The sequence below is a fragment of the Bos taurus genome, chromosome 9 (genome assembly GCF_002263795.3).
Source record: "Bos taurus isolate L1 Dominette 01449 registration number 42190680 breed Hereford chromosome 9, ARS-UCD2.0, whole genome shotgun sequence".
NCBI lineage: Eukaryota > Metazoa > Chordata > Mammalia > Artiodactyla > Bovidae > Bos > Bos taurus.
In genome coordinates this window covers 33977534-33985802 of record NC_037336.1, presented here as the reverse complement: position 1 = coordinate 33985802, position 8269 = coordinate 33977534, and the positions used below count along the sequence as shown (strand labels likewise).

The 8269-nt window shown below is 39.5% G+C and overlaps 1 non-coding gene across 1 annotated transcript; it reads left to right on the top strand.

Moving 5' to 3' along the window:
• The first annotated feature begins 3587 nt into the window (after window positions 1-3587).
• Window positions 3588-7906, top strand: LOC100336222 (transmembrane protein 230). The gene is made up of 2 exons (XR_003036322.2): window positions 3588-4173; window positions 6858-7906. It is a non-coding gene; the product is annotated as a transmembrane protein 230 (transcript).
• Window positions 7907-8269: the final 363 nt, after the last annotated feature.

Below are 8269 nucleotides of genomic sequence, written 5' to 3'. Positions count from 1 at the left end.
TTAAACCAGACATACATAGAGGAATAACCAGACCAAGTCCAAGTCTAATGATTCAGTAATACAACCATTTAATTGAAGCTTTTCCACAAGAAGAAAATAGGTATTGTATAGCAAAGTTCAGTTCAGTTCAGTAGCTCAGTGGTGTCCCACTCTTTGCAACCCCATGAATCGCAGCACGCCAAGCCTTCCTGTCCATCACCAGCTCCCAGAGTTCACTCAAACTCACGTCCATCGAGTCGGTGATGCCATCCAGCCATCTCATCCTCTGTCGTCCCCTTCTCCTCCTGCCCCCAATTCCTCCCAGCATCAGAGTCTTTTCCAATGAGTCAACTCTTCGCATGAGGTGGCCAAAGTACTGGAGTTTCAGCTTTAGCATCATTCCTTCCAAAGAAATCCCAGGGCTGATCTCCTTCAGAATGGACTGGTTGCATCTCCTTGCAGTCCAAGGGACTCTCAAGAGTCTTTTCCAACACCACAGTTCAAAAGCATCAATTCTTCGGCGCTCAGCCTTCTTCACAGTCCAACTCTCACATCCATACATGACCACTGGAAAAACCATAGCCTTGACTAGATGAACCTTTGTTGGCAAAGTAATGTCTCTGCTTTTCAATATGCTATCTAGGTTGGTCATGCTTTCCTTCCAAGGAGTAAGCATCTTTTAATCTCATGGCTGCAGTCACCATCTGCAGTGATTTTGGAGCCCAAAAAAATAAAGTCTGACACTATTTCCACTGTTTCCCCATCTATTTCCCATAAAGTGATGGGACCAGCTTAGAATGATGGTAAACATGAGTGGCTGCTGATCCTGGAGTTACTTCACTGTGACAATCTTTTCTTTCTCATCAGAGGAGAAAAGAGAGAATCATTGTGAAGCATACTACCAGAGAGAAGACTGAATTGTAACTGAGGGACCGTATTCATGAAAGGATCCTATGGAAATATTCTTTCCACCAGTCCCATTTTTCTCTCCTGGTAAACAGAGGTATGGGAGTTTAAAATAGTCTGTAAGTTAAGCAGTAGGAAACGTGTCTCCTCTAAGTAGTCAAGGTCAAAATTTACCCCATCTAGTCAAGGGAAAAAACTAGGCCCAAAATTAAATTCAAAGCTTAAAAGAAGCAATGTAGAGCAAAATATTTAAAAAATCAAGAAAGTACCTGCATTGTTTTATATATCTGTGTCATTCTAATGCACAAATATCATAGGTGATTTTGAATCACCTGTTGCCTTGAATTTAAAGCTCATTATTACCCCCAGATAAACTCAATAGGGATATTTTTCATCTTTTCCTGAAAAAAAAAAGTCATGATTTTGTTGCTGTCAGTTGCCAATAACCACATGTAACAGAGGAGGAAATAGTAAAAAAGTCAGCTGCAAGTGAGTTTTGCACAAATAACATATTTTGTTGAAAGCTTCAAATCTCTGAATAATTTACTGCATCCTGACCACTTTTAATTTAGAGAAGTGTGAGGTAGGTGGCTCAGATGGTAAAGATTCTGCCTGCAATGCGAGAGACCTGGGTTCATCGATCCCTGGGCCAGGAAGATCGCCTGGAGAAGGGAATGGCTACCCACTCCAGTATTCTTGCCTGGAGAATTCCATTGTCAGAGGAGCCTGGAGGGCTACAGTCCATGGGATTGCAGAGTTGAATACGACTAAGCGACTAACACATACACACATGAGGTGATACCTGGGTCAAGTCTATAAAGCTACCACTTCATTTTAATTATCCCAAGTTAACAACTGGCCAAATTGTCACATAATGTCAGCGAAGTCTGGACCCTAAATTATTTTAAATGAGTACTGAGATTTATATCTACTATATTCTTAAACTTCAAAATTGTTCATATACCTACATATGCACAAAATAAACTTTACGGCCTTATTTAAGCAAACAAAACATAATTTGGATCATCCTAGTTGATAAAATCAATTTAATAAAATAATAATGTTAAGATATTTGAAATACATTTCTACAATGAATTACCAAACTCCTCTGTATTCTGCTATGTCAGCGTTGCCCTACAGTTTATGCTCTCTGATTTATACCTTTTCTTCTTGTTTCCCAGAAGCACAATTTCAACATCAGACAGGGGTCTCCTTTGTGCCAGCAGGATCTCACTGAAAGTGGTTAGCCTCTCTGAGATTGGCCTGTTTGAAATAAGAATGTCCTCCCTGGACTCAGTTCAACTCTTTTTTCTCAAAGATATCTCTTCTGAATGCTCTGCTCTTTCATAATGCACAGATTTCCTCTCAACAGCCCATAACGTACAGGTCTGAAACATTATCTTTCTCATTTGGCTCATACCAAATGTGATCATATGCATATAACACAATAAACTAGAATGAAATTAAGCTTTATCTCCATTACAAATGACTCACCTCTAGCTCTTACTAGTTGGGAGATGTTCTTCATATCATTAATTACCAGCTGTGTGACCTTGGGGTCAAATGTACCACTCCAACTTTACATTTCTGAGACACGTTAGGAAGAAGAGATGTACATTATAAAATTCATGTAAATAAAAGTAAGATTATAATTTAACTTTAAATAGCTATAGGGAAAATTATCAGCATCACCGACTCAATGGATATGAGTTTAAGCATGCGTTTAAGGGGCCACAAAGAAGATAGGACTTAACAACTGAACAACAACAACAATATTTGCATTTTGTAGCAAATTTAACCAGCAAACACTAGGTTTGCAGAAGGTCAAGGGCCCACTGCTAGGATCTCTGTGGTTAAAAGAATGGGGAAGTCATACTATTACTTCCATAAACAAATTTATACTCTAGTTAGGATAATGAGGTAATCCCAAATATAAAAGAATATGTTTTAAAAAAGCAGAACTTTGTGAGTGAATTTAGAATGCACATTCCAAATGAGGTCAAATTGAATTAAATAGGATGATGAATGTAGTAGGTAATAAATTTTAAGATGAATTATAAACTTATAAGACACACAGGTCAGTAAGAATTAGATATAGAACACAGAAAAGGAGGAGTCAAACGTTTGGTTAGTAAAGAACCTTGACCAGAGGCTGCAGCTCTGGACCAAGCTCTCTAGATATTCTAGATATTGAGAGAGAACTTAGAGGTTTCCAGTTTGAATGTCATAAAGTAGGAACTGCCCCCCTCTGCAATCTCCTAAAACATCACACTGCTTCTCATTAAACTCTAACATTCCAAAGAGCTTATCACTCCCAAAATCACTGAATCAGTGTTGAGACAACGCAACCTACAAGAGAGCTGTCCCCTGTAAAATGAGCCAAAATTTAGGAGTGAAATGCCTTGACGTCTTTGAACATATTTTGCCCTTGATCATCATGTCAGGATTTGAGCTTTATTGAGGGCACCTGCTATAAGCAAGTATAAACGGAAATTCTATGAAATTGACTAAATGAAAACAAAGAATGTAATCTAATCTGCTCAATCTAAATAGTTTTAATGGTAAAGGATTTGGGAGTTTACTAGAACTGGCTTAAGAAAATAACAAATACAGCCAATAATCTGGTGATTATCAAAACAATGGCAAACGCACATGTTAAAAGAGAGATTCCATCAAAAACAGGGCAGTCTCCCAGAAGGGGAAGGTAGATGAAGGAGAGGTGCCGGGGCAGCCCACCGCGTGGTCAGGCGGCCGTTGGGTGGACGCCCTGGCCTTGGCGCCTCCGCCCGCTGTGTGGCCACGGCAAGCTCCGCACCCACTCAGCGGGTTATCGTGCCCACTCGCACCAACGTGGTTGCTAGCATGCCCAGCGGCAAAGTGAGATACGCAAAGCTCTCCAGCCCCGGCGGCGGACATATTAACCGTCAGAAGGAAACTTCACCTGCCAAAGAGAGCTTAAAGCCGAAAAGATGCCCAGGTGTCGTAAGACCTCATGTATTGGAGAAAAGCCGTACTGACATTCCTTTTAAGGCCATTGCCTGCGCCTTCTCACAGTTTTTGGTTGGTGCTTTTCTCATTATTACGGGCTGCCTCTTGCTGGCAGGCTATATCAGCAAAGTGGGCGCCAATCGAGCCTTCCCAGTCCTGACTGTCGGCATCCTGGTGTTCCTCCCGGGGTTTTACTACCTGATCGTCGCCTACAGAGCCTACCGAGGCTGCCCGGGCTGCTCCTTCCGTGACCTTCCGGACTTTGATCACTAGCCCCCACCCCAGCCAGAGGAGTCACAGGTAGGGGTGAGCAGAGTTGGAGGCATTGGACAGAAGCTGTGGAAATCTATGCTTAAGAATTAAGGAAATCTACCGTTTTGCAAATAAATATTTGGCACAACTATAGCCAGATTTTATAAATCCATCCTCCAAATGTTGAGTTTACAGTTAGCCAACTAGAAAGTTAAGAGAGGACGTGTTCTTTTTTTCTTTTCCTGGCCCTTGCAGAATCCCATGACAAATTTTTCCACTTGGATATGTATGGAGGAGGAATAGCAATGTTAATTGTGTGAGGAAGTGAAAAGTTGTTCTGTGAAAGCAAAATGTTGCCACCGCCACCTATTTAGAGCTGAATGTTTCTTTTAAATAGTCCTCATGGACAATTTTATTATATCTTGTGGCAAATAGAAAAATGCAATACATTATGTTAAATTTATTACCAAGTGATTTATTTGAAAAGTTTTTATTTTATCCCTCATATTAATCTCTAACTTTGTATTCTATGGATGATCTTGATAAAACCAAATATCAATTGAGGAAAAATTAAAAGACCACTACAGCTGTGTTGTATGGAGGCCCTACAAGTTTTAGGGTCACACAAAGCTCCGTTTAAATCCCAGAGGCAAACTTGCCAGCTGTATATAAGCTTGGACAAATTAATACTTTGAGGCACAGTTGGGGACCATAATTCCTACAGTTTTAGGTTCTTAGTTCAGTTCAGTTCAGTTGCTCAGTTGTATCCAACTCTTTGCAACTTCATGAACCACAGCACGCCAGGCATCCCTGTCCATCACCAACTCCGGGAATCCACCCAAACTCATGTCCATTGAGTCGGTGATGCCACCCAACCATCTCATCCTCTGTCATCCCCTTCTCCTCCTGCCCCCAATCTTTCCCAGCATCAGGGTCTTTTCAAATGAGTCAGCTCTTCACATCAGGTGGCCAAAGTATTGGAGTTTCAGCTTCAACATCAGTCCTTCCAATAAATACCCAGGACTGATCTCCTTTAGAATGGACTGGTTGGATCTCCTTGCAGTCCAAGGGACTCTCAAGAGTCTTCTCCAACACCACTGTGCAAAAGCATCAATTCTTCAGTGCTCAGCTTTCTTTATAGTCCAACTCTCACATCCATACATGACCACTGGAAAAACCATAGCTTTGACTAGACAGACCTTTGTTGGCAAAGTAATGTCTCTGCTTTTTAATATGCTGTCTAGGTTGGTCATAACTTTCCTTCCAAGGAGTAAGCATCTTTTAATTTCATAGCTGTAGTCACCATCTGCAGTGATTTTGGAGCCTAGAAAAATAGTCAGCCACTGTTTCCCCATCTATTTCCCATGAAGTGATGGGACTGGATGCCATGATCTTAAGTTTTGCGTTCTAGTGGGGGTTAAATAAAAAATTCCATATCAACAACATAGCACATACGTGTTTTCAAAAGTATTAGTTTCTCACTGTAAAATAGGGTTCTATAGAAGAATGCACTAAGCCATAAATGAATTACATCTATTCACCTCAAACAACATAGAAGAGCTGGCCACCAGAGAGAATTAGACTGCTAATCTGCAAAGTTACAAGTTTAAATCCAGACACAGCGTTACTTTTTATTTGCATGAACCTTCTCTTGATTCCTATAAAGGAATAGGGCAGATCAAGGCTTTGTGGTGCCTAAATTTTCTATAATTTGGATGGGGGGGGGTCCTCTTTAGAAATAGAATGCAAATTTGTGAATTCAGAATTAAATAGAGGGCTTATCAAGGGGCATATACAAGGGTGGGGCCCTGATGGGTAAGTCTCATTAGCTTCCTGATAAATTTGGCTGTTAGAGAAAGTGAAGAAAGGATCTAGAGAAGAGGACTGAATATGGAGTCAAGGCTGTGGCTCCAGAATAAAGGTAATATTGAACAAACTAGTAATATTTTCTAGAGAAAAGTATATCATCATATAAAAACAAATACTTTTTGAAGTGTTATAATAAAGAACATAGATTTGTGAAAGATAAGGAAAGGAGTATATTTTCTGGACAAAGAATATTGTCAATTCATAAAAGAGAAGGAAGATACTCTCAGATGTGTTACTGTTAGAATAAACAGGATGTAGTCAAGTTTAAAAAAAGAATTTGGTGATCTTCCATGAGTATTATATTATTGTTCATACCTAGACATATACATAATGAATGTGAAAAACAAATAAAGCTCCAAATATTAGTTTGATATTTATCAAATTGTGCTAAATAAACAGAGATAAGATGAAATGTAATTTGTTTGGGCTCAGATAGCATCATCATAATCCACTCTCTTATTAGAAACCACAGAATATACAGAAGAGTATATTGGGAAAGTAACTGGTAAAAAGTTCACCACAGCTTCAATATGAGTAATTAATATCAAAGAACAATAAATCTGTGCAACGTTAGTTAAGGAATGCAAATTCATGAAATCAAAGATCCAAATAAAGTCAATAGTGGTAAACCTTTGTTTAGAGATGAACCTTATCCCAAAGAACACAGTTAGGCCAGTAAAGACACGCTATGAGAGCATGATCATACCCCAGAAGATGATACTAGAAATCCAAACATTGTCTTAACTCCACATGGTATGGATAGTGTATGTGGTAACTTTATAATTTTAGTTTACCAAGTCACATATCTAACAACTCTTCTTGAATTGTACTTATATTTATGTGTCGTTTCTTTTGTTATACAGAGTTGAGACAAATTTCCTAGAACAACATCCTTTTGAAACGACTAGATTTCCAAGCAGTGCCTGACAGCCATCTGATAACAGTTAATTGGCTCACCAAGCTGAGTCATTGGACACAAGAGATGGTGAGAGAGTGTAAGAAGCACAACCCATCTCCAGACAGAAGGATATTTCTAACAACATTCTGAGAGTAGGAGCTTATCTTTGATTTTGAAACAGAGCACAGTACTTCATTAATTTTTGGAAGAAAGTCTTATTTCTCTGTCCTCCCAAGAGTGTGGGCCACAAACTCATAATTTACTCTGAGGTCTTCTTCTGTGGTTTTGAAAGTAGCCTGTTTCACGGTGGATTCCACAAGCTCATTCATCAGCTGCTTTTCAAGAAATTTGTGGAACATGTCAAGTCTTAAAACCCATACTGAATTGAGAATATTACCTGTCAAAATTTTAAACAGACTAGATGCACCTGCCCAGTAAACTTGGGTCCCATCATCAAGATTTGTGTGGGAGACACAAAAACAAACACCTATCCTGTGACAGCACGTTCAGCTTCAAATATATCATTTAAATGAATGTGGGGGAAAACAAGACACTGGTCCTGCTGAACAGGTGCTAGTGCAGCAGTCAAATGAGCTTTTTTTCTATGCCTTTTCCTTTCTGCCTTTCCCTCCTCAAAATACGTTATGAAAGGGTCTATTTGACAAAGTCGTCAAGTAAAAGTATTGGCAAAACAAGAACAGAACAAAACAAAAAAGCAGCAAACAGGATCATATAGAGCTATACCTGGAAAAAGGAAGTGGGAAGTAGAAGAAAATGTTTCTAGACTTGAGTAGATCCAGCTCACACTCTAAGATCTTTCAAGTTAGTCATCAGTGATTGGGAATTTTGGGGCTCCCTCAAGTTAAGAAAGAATGGTTTGTGCATTTAACAATGAAGTGATATATTCCATTAAAACTGATCAGGATACACATACTTGCTTACACCTTTCCTCTCTTGGGACACGTTTGGGAAAAAATTATTCCTAAAAAATGATAATAAATATTTATAACAATATTTTCTAGTGATTATTGATATATACACTGCTGCTGCTGCTGCTACGTCGCTTCAGTCGTGTCCAACTCTGTGCAACCCCATAGACGGCAGCCTACCAGGCTCCTCCATCCCTGGGATTCTCCAGGCAAGAACACTGGAGTGGGTTGCCATTTCCTTCTCCAATGCATGAAAGTGAAAAGTGAAAGTGAAGTCGCTCAGTCATGTCTGACTGTTCCTGACCCCATGGACTGCAGCTCACCAGGCACCTCCATCCATGGGATTTTCCAGGCAAGAGTCCTGGAGTGGGTTCCCATTGCCTTCTCCCGATATATACACTAAAATGTTTTTAAAATAAAAATAATTATATGACTTACTATATTTCAG